The sequence below is a fragment of the Pelodiscus sinensis genome, chromosome 2, assembly GCF_052426305.1.
Source record: "Pelodiscus sinensis isolate ZL-2025 chromosome 2, ASM5242630v1, whole genome shotgun sequence".
NCBI lineage: Eukaryota > Metazoa > Chordata > Testudines > Trionychidae > Pelodiscus > Pelodiscus sinensis.
In genome coordinates, this window is record NC_143053.1 from 68,547,325 (window position 1) to 68,567,050 (window position 19,726).

The 19,726-nt window shown below is 41.2% G+C and overlaps 1 long non-coding RNA gene across 1 annotated transcript in view; it reads left to right on the forward strand.

The window, feature by feature from the left end:
• LOC102463279 (ALK and LTK ligand 1) overlaps nucleotides 1-19,726 on the forward strand; it is a 52,183-nt gene that overhangs the window by 22,039 nt on the left and 10,418 nt on the right. Inside the window, exon 2 of the long non-coding RNA XR_012901462.2 lies at nucleotides 15,172-15,225. This is a non-coding gene — a long non-coding RNA (ALK and LTK ligand 1). The remainder of the gene's footprint in view (nucleotides 1-15,171; nucleotides 15,226-19,726) is intronic.

Below are 19,726 nucleotides of genomic sequence, written 5' to 3' on the forward strand. Positions count from 1 at the left end.
CAAAGAGTTAGCTGTGGTGTTAGAATAGCTTTGATAAAGCAGTTACTCATTCTTTGGCTGGTAAAGGCATTTCATAACTAATGTAAGGGCAGTATGTCACAGTAGATAGAGTACTGGACTGCTACTGAGAAGACCTGGTTTCTATTAGTGGTTCTGACACTGTCCTGCTGGGTGACCTTGATCAAGTCACACTGCTGTTCTATGCCTCAGTTTTCCCATCTGTAAAACAGACATAATGATATTGATCTCATTTGCAAGGTGCTATGCAATACAGTAATGAAAATATTATTTACAACAACCAACATCTAGTTTGTCAAAAATGTTTTAATAATTTTTTTCTTGTATTGTACAGTGTATGGTTTGTTCATATCCATTTACATCTTGTTAAAAATATTTGATATGGCTTCAACTACATAACCAGACTATTAACTATGGAACCATAGAATATTCTTCCTTGCATGTAATGCTGGTGAAAGATTTCAGAAAAATGGCCTGTGATTTTTTTTCCGACCCACTTCTTCCAGTATAACCAATGTAATTTTTAATTCCTTGCCTGTTTCAGAAGATGTTAGTCAGCACTTTCAGACAATAAGCGCATGCTACCTTTTCACTGAACTTTGAACGACTAGAAAACTAATGTGGGTATCAGCTTATGTTGGTTTCCAAATAGTTTCCTGTCATTAAGTGACTATTCTACAAACACCATAGAAGGATTACTTGGTGGCTTAGAAATGTAATTATCTACTTGAGCCTCCAGCTGCTTGTCCTACAATCAAGCAAATTAAATCATTACAAATCCAATATATCTTACTATCCTGATTCTAGTAAATTGCAGAGAACTGTCATCAGGCATTGTACAATCTTGTCCCCATCATAAATGATCCCTTAGTATTCTCTGGACATGGTGTAATATATTTCATTATAGCAACAACTCTATTCACTATTATTATTAAATTCAGTGCTCTAGTGCTCATGGGATCTAAGGTGTTTAGCTTTCAGATAGCTGTGGCTATTTCTGCACTGAACAATGTAAATTAGGAGATCAGAAAAAGTCAGCTCAATGTTTGGTACAGAAAATTGCTATGAAACCTCCTTTCTACATATTTAGAAACAAAGTGTAAGTCCCTCATTCGGTAATGCACTTTGATACTTTAAAGTACCACTTTCAAATGTACACAATGGTTAGCCTTGTCAAGCCTTTCATATTAAGCAATAGATCTTGAATATTCAAAGCCAAATTTTGGAAAATCCACAGCGGAGATGCAATACACTGTAAATTAAATCTTGCAGTTATTTTCATATCACTCCATGGAGAGGTGAGCTTTATAGTATAGCCATACTCATGTGAGAACATCCTGAGATTGGCAGGGAAAGCTCATGGATTTCAAGAGAATCTTTGGAAGGCTGGCACATCTACATTGAGACTCAGGGACTTTGTGCTGCTCACTAACTTCACGTTAACCTTGTTCCCACTGGCTCCTCACTTCTTCCTAAAACATCTCCTCATCCCCAGTCAGGGCAGAGGATGATATCACAAACAGTACTGAGCATAAGATAATACTATTAAGGTCATATTATCTTGCTAGAAAAATCCTATTGTGTTTTTGTGGGTAATGATACCATTGCTGGCCCAGCTCCCTTTCTCCACAACTATGTGCATGGACACACACACAGACGTGATAGGAATAGTATAAAAAGACCAAACATGAACATAATAGGGATTAGTATGTGGAGATTATTTGTAATAGATTGGTTGGGTACTGTGTAAGTTCAGCACTCTTTGCCTCCCAAACTTTGGTCCATTTAAGTTGTGAGGTTTGCACATTTTCCCCTTGGGAGCCAGATGTGAATCTAGGAAAGATAATCCAATTATTTTAGCATATGATTAACTCCTAATCTTTGGGCATGCCTACACTAGAGAACTATTTTGAAACAACTAAAATTGATTTACTAACTCCCGATTTAACACAATCGAAAGAGCATGGCCACACTACAAGGAAGCTTCAAAATTGTTTGAGGCAGACTCCATTAGTGTGGATGTGCTACCTCAACTTAGAGCCCCAGGAAGCACACGGGAGTAATTAGTTCCAATTACTCCGGGGAGCAATGTTCTCTATGATTCATGGCAGCACAGTTTCATGGGTGATTAATCAACCCCACCCAGTCAGAGGCTCAGGGCTCTGTGCCTGGAGCTGACTGGCTGGGCAGGGCTGATTAATCACCAGTGAAGCTGTGCTGCCACACAGTTTAGAGGGAACACTGCTGAGGAGTAGTTATTTCGAAATAGTGGCACGAGAGCATCCAAATTACTGCTATTTTGAAGTAACTATTTTGAAATTAGCATTATTCCTTGAGAGAAGCAGGAGTACAGATTTCAAAATAATGGGCTTGGTAGTGAGGACATGCTGCTTATAAATTTGACCTAAGAGAGGGGGTGGGGGGCGGTTATTTGAAATAAAGCCCTAGATTAGACCAGGGTTTAATGTATTTATTCTCACAGCATCCCTTCAAATTAGAGCAGATTATTCCCATTTTGCACATTGTTATGCAAGGCAAAGACAGAAAGCCCTGGTCTACATTTCGAAATAACAATGTGTCCACACTCCCAAGCCTGTTCTTTCAAAATCACAGGCTGGTTATTTCAAAATAACTCCGTCTTTCCACAAGGAATAATGCTTATTTCGAAATAACTATTTTGAAATAGTGTTAGTGTGGATGCTCCAGCGCCGCTATTTCGAAATAACTACTCCCTAGAGTAATTCAAACTAATTGCTCCCCAGTGGTTCCTCAAACTCTAAGTTGAGGTAACGCATCCACATTAATTGATCCTGCCTCAGACCAAGTTTGGGGTTTCCCCACAGTGTGGATGCGCTATTTCAAAATTATTATTTTAGCAGCTATTATTTCCAAATGAGTTATTTTGAATGATTCTAGTGTAGAGATGCCCAATGTGACTTGCCAGGATCTCAGAGAAGGTGAATAATATAGTAGAGAACAGAACTACGGTTTTCAATACTTACTATTTTTAAAAGTACTGTCTTTTAGTGTAAAACTTACAAGGCCAGGGAAATACATGTGAAAACCATGTTGCTGTCTGGTGAAAGATCTGCAGACTCACGGTGCAACCCCCCAAATGCCAGAGTCCATGGAAACATTGGGTTTCCGCTTTGCAGATTATGGAGGTATACACCTTTTTGGGTTGCTTGCCTGTTTCCCTACTTCACATTAATAGCAACACTCTCACAGAAGCCATTCAGTCATTGGTTCTGTCTTCCTAGACCCCCAAAGTTTGGAGGAGGAGTTTAATGCTGATGAGACTAGCATCAGGTTCCACATGGATTTGTCTGGAAAGCCAGTCTTGTATTTATCATGTCAGGAGGACAGCATGCTGTACAGAATTGCTACATCTATGCCTAATGCTCACTCTGGCATGCCATTTTCCTCCCTATAATGTTGGCATTCCAACTATGTGGTGTTTGACTAGAAATTCATCCCTCTACACATATGCCTTATGTCATAAAGCCATAGTTCTCTATTTCTTTAACTTTAAAATTGAAGCTTTAAAACACACTTAATAAAATCATTTATTAGCAGTATTTTATTATAATCATCTTTTGTGTGCCTGCTGCCTTGCAGCTTGAGTTGAGATTGATGGTCCTGATTGTTAGCTCAGGCCAAGGACTCCATATTACAGCTGGTACTAGGTTAGCTGCATGCTGGAATGTTTCTTATGTCTTTCTGGCTATCAAAGACTCTAAAGAGGTGATTGAGCTGACAGGATCAACAGGGTTTAAGGAGTCCCTGGCCCTGCTGCCTTTGCTCAGCCATACCCCTACTCCAGTAGCAGTACGAGTGGTATATGATCCAATGAGGTGGCTGACCTATCAGTGGCTGACCCTGCTGACTTTTAAGGGCTGCTTTGTCCCAGTGAGCAAGAAGCAGGATCTGGGCCATTTTTATTGATTGAATACAAACACATGGATGGCTGTTACTAATTCTTTTGGACTTAACACACAGGATCAAGCAAATACTTTGAGTCTAATTTTTATTTATAGAAAGGCTTCTTTACAGCATTTTGGCAGTGGAAAGTGTCCTTAATATGGGTGCAAATGTAATTTGTATTCATTCTGAAGCACTTTTAGGCTAACAGAGAAGTCTAAAGATATAATTGAGAACCTGTGCCTAAGCTTTAAATATAGGGATTCCTTATAGACTGCTATGTTCTTTATTTAGATATTCAGTTTGGATTAGTAATTACTCAGTCTGCACCATTACTGTTCTAATTCAAAGAAGAAATAAAAACATTTCTAAAATAAGCATAGGAAATGTCAAGTACACTAAAGCATACCACCCACATTGCCAGTAAACTGGAGCCTAATTTGTCTCATTACTTTACATAACTTGTCCTTTTGAAGCTTTATAAGCAGTTAATGTTTATAGTAAATCAGGGTTTGTTCAAAATGTAATACATAATCCTTGTTCCACAGTCAGATGTGCCTGCTACTTTTTCTCAAACTGCTTGGGTGATATCCTAGACTCTCTTTTTACTGCAATATCTCGCTAAGTAGCCAATTAGCCCATCATAAGACGGGATTTTCAGGTCTCTCCTCCACGTCGGTCTTCTCTCCTGAGCCTCCAGTCTCTCTCTTTCTCTTTCTCTGACTCTCAACTGTGGAGCCCAAACAGCCATTTGGGCTCTGCACTCCCCGTGCTGCATGGGGAGCACGGAGCCCAAACAATTGCTTGTGCCACTTGCTCCCATGTAGCAGCCTGGCTAAGCAGCACAGAAGTCAGCCGAGTGCCATGGCAGGAGGCGAAGGGGAGTGGGGCGGCGATGTTCACGGTCAGGGGGAGGGGCCTGGAACCGCTGCCATGCCGCACGTCACCGCACCGCCCCCCTTCGCCTCCCGCCGTGGCGCTCGGCTGACTTCTGCGCTGCTCAGCTGGGTCACCGCGGGGGAGCAAGCGGCAGTTTTGGCCCCACACTCCCCATGCAGTACGGGCCGCCCAGAGGGAATAGCCAGCATTTCAGCATTACAGACTCTCAGACACTGGGCTACTATATATATGATGCTCTCAGATTGTGCTCCGATTCACATAGCATCTAATAGATTAATATAACACAATTCTCTCAACTTAATTTTGTGCTCTGTGTATATAATTATTCTAATGCAATCCTTAAATGTGGAAAAAAAGGCATATACTTGGTATGAGGGCTCTTCAATCATACATCTGCATTTCCAGATATGACACTAGGAAGAGGGAGCTTTCAACTGACATCCACATGATGCTTACATTCAGATTTACTGTTTGCTATTAAGCAGACTCGTGATAAAAACTATAGTCACTAAAAGGCCAATCTAGCTTAAAGTGGAAAAAAAAGTGTGTGTGTGTGCGCGCGCATGGGTGTGTATAATGAATCTGGTTTCTTTTACTCTCCTGTAAAACTGGCTGATGGAATCAGAAGCTTACAGTGGAAAAGAAAGAGAAGTTGTGTTTCTTAATGGACTTTTGTTAAGTGAAACCTTGGTGTTTCTAGAGGATGGGATTGTTGACTCGCACAAATATGATTTCATAGAAAAATTACTAAGTATTGCTATACCTGTTTTCTGTGCTCAAAGGCAATTATTATGTCATTATTTCATTATGATTGTCTGAGGCTGAAGAAGCGAACATTCAGACCCTTTAAATCAAGTATTAATAAATTATTAGAAAGCAGCTGATTAGAAAGCATTGCCTTAGGATTGTAAATATTATTATTTAATGGTTTTTGTTTGTCTGCTAAGTTAACTTATTCTCAGGAAAACAAACAAAAATGCCTTGGCAAGTGAGAAATCGTAACCCATGTAGTTATGGGCTTCATTTGCTAGGCCTCTACCGGGGGAAGCAATGCGTATCCCAGAGAACATAATTGGTAGGTTAGGTATTTTGTTTTTGCAGCGGTGAACAATATAGAAATACATACATAAACTAAATCAGTCTAACGTAGGCCATGACCCCTCCTCTGTAATGATGAACATGAGAACCATAAAGGAGGATGGGAGTTGCCCAAGTACACGGTCAAAGTGTTTATATAAAGTTGGTGGCCTAGTAAGGGACCCAGCACCAGACTCTCTGGCCTTCAGAAGGTCTTTAAAGGCTGAGTGAGTTCCTCTCTTTGTGCCACAATTCTGTTTGTCTGAGCTGACTGTTCTTGGTGTCATCTCCCCTCAAATATTGGATTGGAGCATGGTTTCTTTCAGTTGTGCCTAATTAGATAGCTCTTGAATTAAGAAAACAAACAAACAAAAAAAGACTGATTACTGTACTTTTAAAAAGTGACTGGTGCTTAGCACAGATTACATGCTTCTGCAGCATACTTATAAGTAGGATCCTCTACAAATTTCCAAATTTCATTCTATGTTTTACACCAGAATTTCACAGCAGGGATACTCAAGTTCACATGTCCTTTGTCAAAACTAAAATTAAAAAAAAGGCAGCCATAGAACAGACTGCGGGCTGTTTTTGTTTGCTTTAAAACACCCCTTTTCTGTTAAGCTTGGCTCCCACACTGATGTATGGAGAACAGCAATTAACCACAAGACCTACCTCAGGGAATGGTCAGGAAGTAATTATTTGGATCCATTTGGGTTATCGTGTAGTATGCCAGTTTTACTGAACTGTTGATTTTCATCAAATGTGAGGGATTGTGGTGGTGTTTGGCAAATATGACATTGAATCTACCTTCAGACTCCTCTCAATGCAGAGTAATCTCTTGGGGCTTTGTTTATGGGGTTACAAGTGTAATGACATAGTCTTTCAATGTGATGATTGGTATCTTGAGCAGACTAAGAAGGTGCTGATTTTTTTCAGAATGGGTGATTAAAAATAGAGCCTTAGATTCCTTTGGTCACACACTTATTAGTGCTTATTTGTTGGGGATACACAGATCATTTAGATTCTCAGATGCACTTTTTATCTTGCTATGCAGAGCTGAGGGGTTGTATCAAAAGAGCCCACTGCAGTTCCATGATCATACTCTGGCCTAGGGCTGGGAAAAAATATAGTCCACAGGCTGGATCCGGCATGGGGGAACTCAGCTGATTCCCTGCCTGGCCCATCGTCACATGGCACTCAGTAAAGCCAACTGCAGGGCCATGTGTGTGTGTCTGAATGCTGAGAGCCCAGGAGGAGTGGGAGAGAGGTTTCTCATGCTGCCTCCACTCCCAGTAGCTGCTAGTGTGACATAGAGGGTCAAATTCATCTGCAGTGAAACTCCATTGATTTCAGCAGATTTATCTCAAGGAGGAATTGGGCATATTATTTTGCGACTAAGTGCACTCACTCAATATTAATACATTGTCCTTTAATTAAACCTCTGTTTGTAATGTTAATCTTTTAGGACTTCCTGATTTTTTTTCTTTAGCTGAGCAGCAGGTAAAATTCCATATGAGACACACACCCATGTACATATTTGTAAATTATGCAAATTTAAAAAGAGCTTTAATCTAGCGGGGATTATATTTGCATTTATCTTGATATTCCATTTTTATTTTATGGTTTTTTTTGTGATTTGACATGTGACTATTGCTAATAATCAATAGCATTTTTAGTTGAAGAAAATGTTATCATACAAACATCCTATGTTATTGTTTTGGTTGATTCCTGTGGGAAATTATAAATGCTGAAATTTGGACAGCGCCAGTGGCTACAGTGTCACAAAGACATGATTACAGCTTTGCTGCAGGGGCACTAAGGGTGTGTCTAGACTACAGAGTTTTGTTGACAAAAGTGGACTTTTGTTGACAAAACTATACCTGCGTCTACACTACTGCTGAGTTCTGTCGACATAACGTCGACAGAACTCAGCAGTTTTGTCGACGCTGGTAAACCTCATTTTACAAGGCATAACGCCTTCTGTCGACAGAGTTCTGTCGACAGAAGGTGTTATTGCCTGTAGGGTTGTGTCTAAACTACAGGATTTTGTCGACAAAGCAGCTTGCTTTGTCGACAGAACTGAATGTAGTCTAGACGCTCTTTGTCGACAGAAGCTTTGTCGACAGTATCTGTCGACAAAACTTCTGTCGACAAAACCCTGTAGTCTAGACGTACCCTAAGTCAGGAGGCAGAGTTATAAATTATGCTCACAGGTAGCAGAAATAGACAATGGAAAAGAGATGTGCAGGTAAAGTAAGTTTGTATTTTCCTTGTCTGTTATCTTCTACTTTACTTAGTGTGAAAGCCATTGCCAAGGGACTAATTTCTCTATGAATGTCAGCAGGCCTAGTGTGTTCCTTGCTTGCATGCGAGAGGGGAGCCAATCATCAGAAGTCTGAGCTTGGGGAGGCACAGAAATAGGGAGAACCAGCTCCATTGGAAGGCAGTAGACCTTAAACATGCTCTTAAAGGGAACTGATTTGATAATACCAATGAGGGATAGGGGCCTCCTAATGAAAGCAAATTAAAGGGACTGAAATCCCTGCCTCTTGGACAGGAGGGCAAACCCAACTTTCCCACACCTACTTCCAATAGAAGAAGAAAAAGTAAACTCCAGAAATGAAAACTCTTTAGAACTTTGATCTGCGCTATGGGGGAACTAGTATAGTAGAATATGGGGAACCACGTTAAGTGTAGCTGAAACAAAAGACAGAACTATGTAGCACTTTAAAGACTAACAAGATGGTTTATTAGGTGATGAGCTTTCATGGGCCAGACCCACTTCCTCAGATCAATATGTGGAAGAAAGTCGGTACAATCATATATACCAAAGTGATACAATTAAAAAAAAAATGAACGCATGTGAAATTGGCAAATTAAATTTTAGAACAGTGTGTGGGTGAGGGGGAAAGGTAAGTTTCTGTGAGGTAATGACATTAGGGGAGATAATCATTACCTTACAGAAACTTCCCCTATTATCAGCAAATACTTCTAATGGGCTTATGTTGTTTTCAAAGATATTTCATAAGTAGAAAAGGCAAATAAATTAGTTAAATCCTTCATTGTGAATTAGGCACTGCACTTGCATCCCCCCCAAACAGACTTTTGTTTGGAGAGTTATAGGAGGGGCCTTTACTTGGTGAATTTAATTAGCAGCTCAGCTCAGACAGGAGAGAGGAATGATGCACATGAGCATGTCTAGCATATTCCATTCAGTAGAGGGCAGTGGTATATAAGTTCATGATATTCTAGTGGGCTGTTTTTGTTTTGTTTTATTATTGCTTTATTTTGAGTCATTATGAAAACAGCCAATGCATTTTCACTTGTGGTGTCATGAATAATAGACCATCTTTAGAAAGTGGAAAAACATTAGTTATCTTCCTTTAATCTTCATCACACTACAACCCAGTGCATTGTCACTTTTGAATTTCAGAGAGACTTGTACTACTAATGGGAAGGAGAACTTCTTTGGGTGTAAAATTATCCCTGCTGAGCATTTAATTATTTCCCATTAATCACTCATAAAACATAATACACATACGAAACCCTTACAGTAAGTATCTTCAGTTAATGAGAGTCAGACATGTTTCTTAACACAAGATATATACAGTGCTTCCTCTGAAACAAAAATGGATATTTCACAGAGGTTGATGAAATCAGTGATGTTGGTACCAGGTGTGGGGGGAGGGTAGGAAACCAACCAAGTTAATTATGAATTTATTAATTTCAACAAGATTTTAGATTGTAAGTATCTGGAGGAAAAAAAGAGAACCCCCAAAAAAGAACACAATCTGAAATAAATCTGGGAGGCAATATAGATAGACTGATTTACAAGTATTGAACTAGACAATTGAGAAAAATATTTCCTCATTTAGCATTTGCTGTTTTGGATTGGTTCAGAGAGCTCCACGCCTGGAGTTATCTTTGCTCCAGAAAGAGGATTTTAGCCTATTTACAAGTAGGATTCTGGGCAACATGATTGCCCAGACCCATGCACTATCTTTAAGTATCGTGAATACTGTACAATGAAAGTAAAGGTAGAACCTCTCTAGTCTGGCACTCTGTCTGGCAACATCCATGGTCTCGCATGATTTTAGTTAGCTCGATGTCCACTTATCATGGATGTGGCCATGTTTCCTGCAGTCATATAACATTTGTTTACATCCACCAGTCCTGGTTTTCATTGTTCTGTGCTCCAATTTAGCTCTAATTTATCCCCACTGTCTTCTAAGAGCCTGCTTTAGCAGTGGAAGTGTTGATAATGCTGCTAGGCAATATAGAACTCACATGGTTCAGCACCAGTCAGGTCCCGAGAGTGTCAGACAAGGGAGGTTCAGCCCAGAGCCAGCACGAACCATTCGGGTGCCCCAGGCTCCCGGCACATGCGCGGCCCTGCTCCCGCCTGGTTAGGCAGCCCCGTAGCTTGGGCTGGCTCTGGTTCAATCTGTACAATTCACCTGGCATATAACTATAATTTCACAGTAACAAACTCAAAATACAGTCCTACCAACAGCCTGCAAGAAATGCAAATGCTTACATAAAGGTCTGTCCTAGAGATACAGCATATCAATACTGCCTGAATAAATTGTACATTAATTTGTTAGGCAAACTATACCTTCATACCTCCACAGCCACTGAGTCAGGAACTGAGATGACTGTTTCCATAATATATGATACCAGCCAGAACTTTACAGGTCAGAATATGATATTAGAACTGGGTTTTGGCATACAGGTCTGCATAGAGTCCAGCAAGAATTGTACAACGTATTTCCCTTTGGTCACCACCAGAGGCTGTATCTAGACTGCAGGGTTTTTTCGAAAAAAGTAGCCTTTTTAATTTTTTTAAAATGCACCTGCATCTAGACTACAGCCGCATTCTTTCAAAATTAAATCAAAAGAATGCAGCTTTTCTTTCAATGGCAGTAATCCTCATTTCACGAGGAATAACGCCTTTTTTTGAAAGTCCTCTTTCGAAAAAAAGCGCTATGTAATGCAAACTGTGCTTTTTCGAAAGAGAGCATCCAGACTGCCTGGGTACTCTCGTTCGAAAAAGCAGCTTGCTTTTTTGAAAGTACTGATTGTAGTCTAGTTGCTCTTTTTCTAAAGAAGATTTTTCGAAAGTATCTTTCAAAAAAGCCTCTTTTGAAAGAGGCTTGCAGTCTAGACGTAGCCAGAGACTCTGCAGGATTTCCAAAATTGTGGCTGAGGAAATATTCCTCTAAATTGTCACTGTCAATGATATGATTAATTAGCTAACATTGGAAATATATTGTTATTAGTTTTAGCATTGAAACACTTTCTATTTACATACTTTTTTTAAACTTGGTGTAGCAAAATCTGCACAGTCTCACACTAATTTTGTTTCATTTTGGGATTCTAATATTATCTTAATCTGTGAGCTCTCTAAACATTATGGGATGCTTTTGGTGAAGAAAAGCCCCATCCAAATGAAGGCAGAATTTCTGTTGTGACAGAGAGAGCTACAGAATTTTTCTATTGAGCATGTCCTAGTATGTTTCAAATCAGGATATTTTCTTGCCCATTTACAAGTTTTATTCCTAAACCACAAACAAGCACAATCCAAATTAAGCATAAGATTTCTGCAAATTCTTTTTTTACATTGCCTTTTTTAGTTAAATAATAACATCAACAAATGTAATATAATAAACAGTACTATGAATTGAAATAATCTTTTAAAGAAAAATGTTCCTCAGATTTCATAGTTGTGAAAAATTAAAGTCCATATATGTGGAAATAAGTCCAGAGACCTGACTTGTAAATATTTGGTTCTTTTTAGGGTAGATACTCTTAAAGTTATATTTTCATAAGATTATCATTCAGAGAGGAGTAAACAAAGAAAATGCTAAGTATTTCAACAGAGGGATTCAAAAATAGAAGTGATTACTCTGGAAATTTGTGTAAAAGCCATAAAAAGTATGTTCCTTTATAGGCAAGATTGGCATATCCATTGAGCTTCTGACAAATTTTCATTACTGCTCTCAGTTATGCAGTCTGAGGGCCTCTAAACTAGCCTAATATAAAAAATACAACTAATACACTAAAACACAATAATTCCAAACTATTCCTTAGTAATGGAATTAATTTGGCTTCAATAGAACCACAAAATCAAAACCACCTTCACAGGCATTTTGCCTGTGAAAAAAGGAAATAGGATGAAACTAAACAGCTGTATATGAAAATTTTTGGTCATATAATAGAGTGAAATATCCCTTGCTTTCTGATTGAATAATAATTTATTTAAGTCCACTTGCACAATATTTGCAAAAGTAAACACTGTATGCAATGATCACTAGAGGCTTGCACAATATAATGGTCTATAATCCAGAACTTGGAATGCAGAATGTGAACATGAAGTCTCTTGTTTTGTTGTAGGAAGAGAATAATGGAGTTCAGTATAATACATAAGGAAATCTTAAAAAATCTTGTGTCCAATATACATATTTTAAAATACTGAAAGTTATTATACGATTAATTTAACTCCAATTAAAAAAAATCAGCTACACGCTGAATATAGTTGAAGTGGCAAAAGCATTTCCATTCTAAGCCTCTGTTCATTATATATTTCTGAGGATTTAGCCACTTTATATAATTTTCCTTGAATATAGAAGGCTGATTTTTTTTTCCTTTGGCTTTTTTTAAGTATGAGGAAAATAACTTCATTTGGTTGCTAATATGGCTCATTGCTATAGTAAGCCTCTGGGTACCAAACACATTAAAAAAATTGTTCTCACAAAAGAAAAGTATTTTTGTTCATTTTTATAGATGGAGAAACTGAGGCACTAGATAATAAGTTGTCCACATCACACAGGAAGTCTGTAGTAGAGCTGGGAATTTGACTCTAATGTGTGAATCTTAGTCCAGTTATTGATATTTATTATTTATATTAAAGTAGCCTGGAAAAGCCCAACCAAGGCCTAGGGCTCCATTATGCTAAGGACAGTTAAAAAAGAATAGAAAACAATTCCTGATTTGCGGAGCTCACAGTGCATCTAGACAAGACAAAGAGGTGGGACACAGAGGGAATGTCAATCTGCAAAGTTAATTTGAAATAATCTGGGCATGTCTACACTTTAGAGGGTATGTCTATACTGCAAAGTTAATTCATAATAACAGCTGTTATTTTAAATTAACTTTAATAGCATCTATACATGCAAACCGCTGTTTTGAAATTAATTCGAAATAGTGGAGCGCTTAATTCGAATTTGGTAAACCTCATTCTACAAGGAGTAACGACAAATTCAAAATAGCTATTTTGAATTAAATGCTGTGTAGACACTTAATTCGAAATAGAGGGCCTCCAGCCCTTCCCAGGGAGCCCTGGTGGCCACTCTGGGCACAACCAGGAAAACTTACTCTCCTCTCCCCCAGCCCCGGAGCCATTAAAGGGGTAGACCGTGGCCACAGTGCCTGTGCCAGCTCCAAGCCTGCCAGCCCAGAGCCAGAAGTGGCCACCAGAGCCCCTGACCCAGTGTCCCCAGCTCATTAGCCAGCAAGCCACTGGCAGCTAGCCCTCCACCGCTCCCCAGGAGCAGTCTGCCCACTCCCGGGAGCTAGACAGGGGCTGGAGAAGGCAGGCGCCTTCCCGGTCCAGGGTGGAGATCATAGACCTTATTCAGGTTGGGGGGGATGCCCCCAATGTCCATGATGTCCACACTAGACGGAGGAATGCAGCCATCTACAGGTGGATGCCTGCCAGCCTGGCCACCAAAGTCCAGATGCAAACCTAGAAGCAGGTTTTCATGAAAATCAAGTTGGTTCCGCGAGACGCCCCCAACCCTGGGCCCTGAGTTTCCCCTCCCCCTTCTTACCCTTGCTTCCCCCTTCCAGCTCCCTCCTCCCAGGTTTCCCCCTCCCCTCTCCCACCCTTTCTCTTCCCCTCTCTCACCTCCTTTTCTCGGTCTTCCCAGAGATTCATTCTCCCCACCACCAGTTTTGTTCAATAAACACAGTTTCTTTTTTTGAACATATGTGTCTTTTGTTTTTCATCAGGAAGGGGGGCTAACGAGGGGTAAGTGGAAGGATGTGAGGGAGGAATGCGGCACAAGCCCTCAGTGGGGAGGACCGTGGTGGCTCCTTGGGCTCCTCGGGGTGGACGCTTTCCCGTAGGGCCTCCTGGATCCTGAAAGCCCCCCGATGGATCCCTGCGGATGGCAGCCTGCAGCAAGTGCAGCTGGGCTGATGGCAACAACCCCATGAGATGCACTGGCATGACCAGGGGCAGCTCTGGCTCCATGTGGCTGAGTGCTGTGGTGTCCCGAGTGCGGGCACTCAGGGTACTCCAAGACAGGATTGCTTTGCTGTCCCTCATCAAGGTAGACAAGCAAGCGGGGAACCCTGAGAAATGTCTGTCTGGGGTGGGGATAGGGTCCCTTTAAGCATGGAGCTTAGATAGTGTGTGGGGCTGCTGCCTGAGGCTAACTCGTAACCTGATGCTCTGCCAGCACTGGTTCTAGCCAGCCTTAACTTCAGTTCAGGGTCCACTCAGTGTCGACGCGCTATTTCGAAATAGCAAAATGGTATTTCGAAATAGTTTTTGAGTATAGATGCGTTATTTTGAGTTAGCTTTATTCAAATTAACTATTTTGAATCAAGTTAACTCGAATTAACGCTGTGGTGTAGACATACCCTCTGTGGGGTACAACTGAGGAAACAGCCTAGCTCTCCTGAAACTCCCATCTGGTACTTTATCCACAAAATCACCCTTCTAATTTCCACTGACATCAGTGGGAAAGTTCCTTTTAATTTAATGGGAATTTATTCATGGCCTAGGTGAATTATAGAGTGTTTTCCCCTTCCTCTGAAGCTACAAGTTTTAGGTATATAACATATTCTATTTGTCTTGCATTTATCTAGCTTTTTTATGCGTCCTCAATAATTGGGGTACTTGAATACTTATGGTTTAGCTCGCCATTCCTATATTTAGATTGTTGTGTTTCTAAAATATATGGTCTGGCTCAACCAAAAGTTATCGATTTTATAAATGCAGGAATTACTGGTTGAAATTCTATGGACTGTTATGCATATTGTTCTAGAAGATTGTAATGGTTCCTTCTGGCATTAAACTATCAACTTATAAATTATGTGGAAAAAATATTGAATATAGACTACCATATCTATTAAACTGGGAATGCTTACTAATGTGGGAGGTTCTTGAATGCATGCATGGCATATTTACTTGCATATTATTCTCAGTTTATTGTAATAAAAGTAATATTTGTATATTTTTTTCTTCAGAAATATTTCCAAGAGATTCCAATTTAAAAGACAAGTTCATAAAACATTTTACAGGTAAGGACAACTGTTTGCTTTAATTCATGTTATATGAGTATATCCTAAACAGGCATGAAAAATTAGTTGTATAGTTAATATAATTAATGTTTTGTTCTGAATATAATGTTTGTGAAATTAAATTTTGGCTGGAAATTTCAAAAGAGATTAAGGAAATTTGTTCTCCATGGCTATGTCTAGACTACAGGGTCTTTTCGAAAAAGTGGCCAAATAAAAATCATAAGGAACACTACTGGCTGATCTTTTGTCAGGCAGCAAGGGAAAAGTGCAGAGTTTGCTGCATTTCTAACTCTAAATGGGGACTGAAGAGGGCAAACCAACCTGGATCTGCCCCAGCTGGGTGACATTCACCTCTCCCTCACCTGTGCCAACTAGAGCTGTATGATGGACCAGGCTGGGTCTGGCACCCCTGAGGGCTCAGGGCGAATTGCTCAAAACCAGGGCTACTTACAGCCCTCAACTGGAGACCTTTCCCAAAATAGGTCACAAACCAGTCACATAGAGCTTTTCAGCTGCCAATCCAGCCAGCAGGAAGCTTCATGAGCAAAAGCCTTTGGACACCCCAGCTCTCCCTGTGCCACAATCAGCCCAGGACCTTACACACAGGTGAAAGGTTATAAAACCCGATCTCACCTACTCCAAACAGATCCTCCCAGTCTGAAAGAACCAGCCACAGTCCCTGGTCAATTTACGCTTTAGATCACGCTGAGCCAATCCTTTAGAATCTAAAGGTTTATTAATAAAAGAAAGAAAAAGTTGAGAATAAGATTAAGAAGAATACATTACATACATCAGTCACCAAGTTCTTGATGCTGGCTCTTAGCAGAGATGTAACAAATGGCTAGTTTAGAAGTTTCTGGTGTACATCCTATCTCGGGATGGGTCAGCAATCCTTCCCAGCTCTCTGTCCCTAGTAAGGCTGCATCTGGGATCAGTAGCAAGATTGAAGACAAGACGGAGACTGCCTCATGGCGTTTTATATCCATTCCTGGTACCTCCCAAGCTGGAGTGATCTGTCTCTGTTCCACATGCCCACCTCCATTATGCCCTCCATTACGGCTGGTTGCAGGTTTCCAGATGCATTCTTCAGGTTTGTATTGGGCTCTTTGAGGGTGATTGTTCCTGATGCCATGCTAGTTAGCAGAGTCATTAATTGGACATTCCTTCCTTACAACAGGCAGTCCAGGCCATTTCTCTGTCTCAGACAGAGAATATTCACAGTACCAAAACAGAGTCCATATTCATAAATCCACATACAAACATCACACAAGTACATGAATAGCATATATAGAATCAATGGGACATAAGCGTTCATTTGACACCTCACATGGCCCACTTTGTACAGAATTTGGGACAAACACCCCCCCCCCCCATGGGTACAGACGTGTTCAGTCTACTCATTATAAAACCCAATAACGTAACAAGCTGCAGCAGCCATGGAGAGGAGCTTCTTACCTCTTGCTGCTGTGGTGAGAGAGGGCTGTGCTGTCCTCATCCCTAGCCCCACCCCAGAGCAATAATTTAAATGAAGAAAAACACAAAATTAATTGAGTTAAGGACTCGAACAACACCAGGTAAATCTTCTAGTTTATAAATAAAGCTCTAACTCTAAGAAGCACAAAGCCCCTTCTCTTTTGCTCGCTTCTTCTCTTTAACTCTAGTATTTTTGAGTCATTCCAAGCCTCCTTAACCAGTGATTAGTTTAATAAAACAATTTAGTTTTATTTTATCCTGTTTCTCTGTGCCAAAGTCTACCATTTTTCAGTGGAAATCCATTTACATCTGTTAAAACATCTGATTGTGAAATTCTTCTACCAATGGACTAGAAGAAAATTCAGCAGAATCTTCCTTAGCCATTCAATCTTTCCTTTTAACTCTTTCATCTGAAGAAGTGGGTTGTGCCCATAAAAACTCATGATAGCATCTACATATTTCATCCATCTGTAAGGGTACATCTACGCAATAGCACATACCTTGAAATAAGCTACTCAATTTGAGCTACACATATTGCATAGCATATTTCAAAGTAGTTTATTTTGAAATTTGGTGCTGTCTACACAGTGCTAATTTTGAAATAAATCACTATTCCGGCATCTTCGTTAATCCTTGTGTAATTAGTTTTACAGGAAGCTGGAATAAAAAGCCCATTATTTTGAAATAACGGACATACTATTAAGATGTACAGAATGCTATTTCGGGATAAAGGATGTTACCCTGAAATAGCACCACTATGTAGATGTACCCTAAGGCAGTAATTCCCAACCTTCTTTTTTTCAGGGGACCGGCAAACCCATTCACAAACTTTTGGTGGTTCAGTAACATTTTCTTTGTATATTCTTTATGTAAACAAATATTCAGATATGCAAATAAAATGTTGCCGGTCTGTCAAATGTTTGTGAATGGGTTTGCCAGTCTGTGGTATAAAAAGCTCCAGCCCCCAGTGCCAGCCCTAATCCCTAGAGCGGCTCACCCCCCCACTACTCCTCCAGCACCAGCCACTGACCACAGAGTCCCATGCATCCAGCCCTCCTCAGTGCCAGCCACTCGCCTTCAGAGTTCCCAAGTGCCAGCTCCCTGCTCCAAACACTTCAGTGCCAGCCCCTGTTTTCAGAGCTCCACTACACCCAATCCTGCCAGGTCTCCTGTGCCAGTCCCCAATAGAAGCCCTGCCCTCCTAGCCCAGTGGCAGCCCTGCATCGCAGCCCCCTCACTAATAGCACAACCTCCAGAGCCCCCCCCCCGCCATCTCCACATCCTGGATGGATGTCAGAGTGCCCCTCATTGTCACCTTCCTCTGAGGGTGGGTGGCTCTAAGATCCCCCCAGCATAGCTCTGTCCCTAGAGCCCCTGTGACTGCCCTCCCTCCTTCCCCCTCCCCTAGCCCTGCCACTGCATTCCAGCTGCCAGCTGAGCACAGTGCACTTCCCTGTGTGGCGGGAGGGCTACGCGGAGCCTGCAGTGTGCTGGGCCCTAGCTGAGTGCCATGGCAGCTGGGCTTCTGCTGAGCGTAGATGCAGTGCTCAGCCAGGGCCAATCACTGCATAGAGCCCGGCTGCCACGGCACTCAGCTGGAGCCAAGTGCTGTGTGGAGTCTGGCTGCTGTGGCAGCTGGGCCCTTGCTGAGCACCGCAGCAGCTGGGCTCCATGTGGCGCTTGGCCGTGGCTGAACACTGCAGATGCCCCACCACCAGGCTGTGAAATGGACATTTGGAACTGGATCCAGGGCCATGGAGAGGCTGCCCCAGTAGGGACAGTCTCACTGCGGCTCCAGCCCCAGCACACCCGGGAGCCCACCGGGCCACTCACTGCTGCTGCATGGGGAACCCCAGCAGGCGGGGCTCATTAGCAACTCGGGCATGGCCTGGCAGCGTGCCACAGCCCAGCAGATAAGGGTTCAGGGCCCACTGCTAGTCTGCAAACTGGTAGTTGGGAACCGCTGCCCTAAAGTGCTGCAGGACTATTAGTAGTTTTTAAAGTTTTTTTTCATATACTTTTGTAAATTCACCCCTGACTTTTTTCTGATTACGGTGAGATTTCTTTAAAAATCAAAACTGAAAAATCCAGTAAAAATATATTCAAAACCAAAGAGATACTTGGAGGCAAAAGGCAATGTTTCACAAAGCTTGCTAGATTGGTGCTATTTCCTTTACCCAAGGACAAAAGGTCACAAATCTTCAAGCTAAGCTTAGTTTAAGAGTCATGCTGGAGTACTTGATGGCATTTTGCAAAGTTGTATCTGCACAGAATGCTCTACCACCTGAGGTCTTAGAAACCAATAATGACATAGCCTTGATTATTCACTCCATTGTTACTTCCTAACTGGTTTACTGCAAGATAGTCTACCTGAACTGGAAAACATGAGGTTTGATAAAATTGTAAGAGGTGTGGAATGTAGTAGCACATCTCAGAAATACAGATTGTAGCTAGCACATAATCCTGTACTTCACTAGTTCCTTATAGAATAGGCAAAATATAAGGTCTTGGTCCATTTTTAAGGCTCTAAATGATGGGGGTTAGATAACACATGAATTGTGTCATCCTGTAAAGTTTCCTTCACTTTTGATTCTTCTCAGGAGTGCTAACATTGTCTACTTTGACTGAAGCATGTGTGTGAAGAAAGAAGGATTTTCTATTGTGGGGGTAGGCAATAAAATGGTGGCAGTTCACCAGGCTTAGCCCCTGGTGAGCTGCCAATGACATTTATCTGCACCTCTCCATGTACCAACTATTGCAGCTCCCATTGGCCATGGATCGCTGTTCCGAGCCAATGGGAGCTGCGGGAAGTGGCACAGACTGGAAACAGTGATCTGCAGTTAACAGGAGCTGCAATCTACCATACCTTTAGAGATGCAGTGGCTTCCCATCAGAAGCTAATCCTGGTGGACCTAATCCAGTCTGTGGGCCAGTTTTTGCCCATTCTATTCTAGTGCCTGGTTCATAATTTTAGAATTCACTCTCGAAGGAACTCAGAGTGATTGCAAACCTTACCACTGTCAAGTAC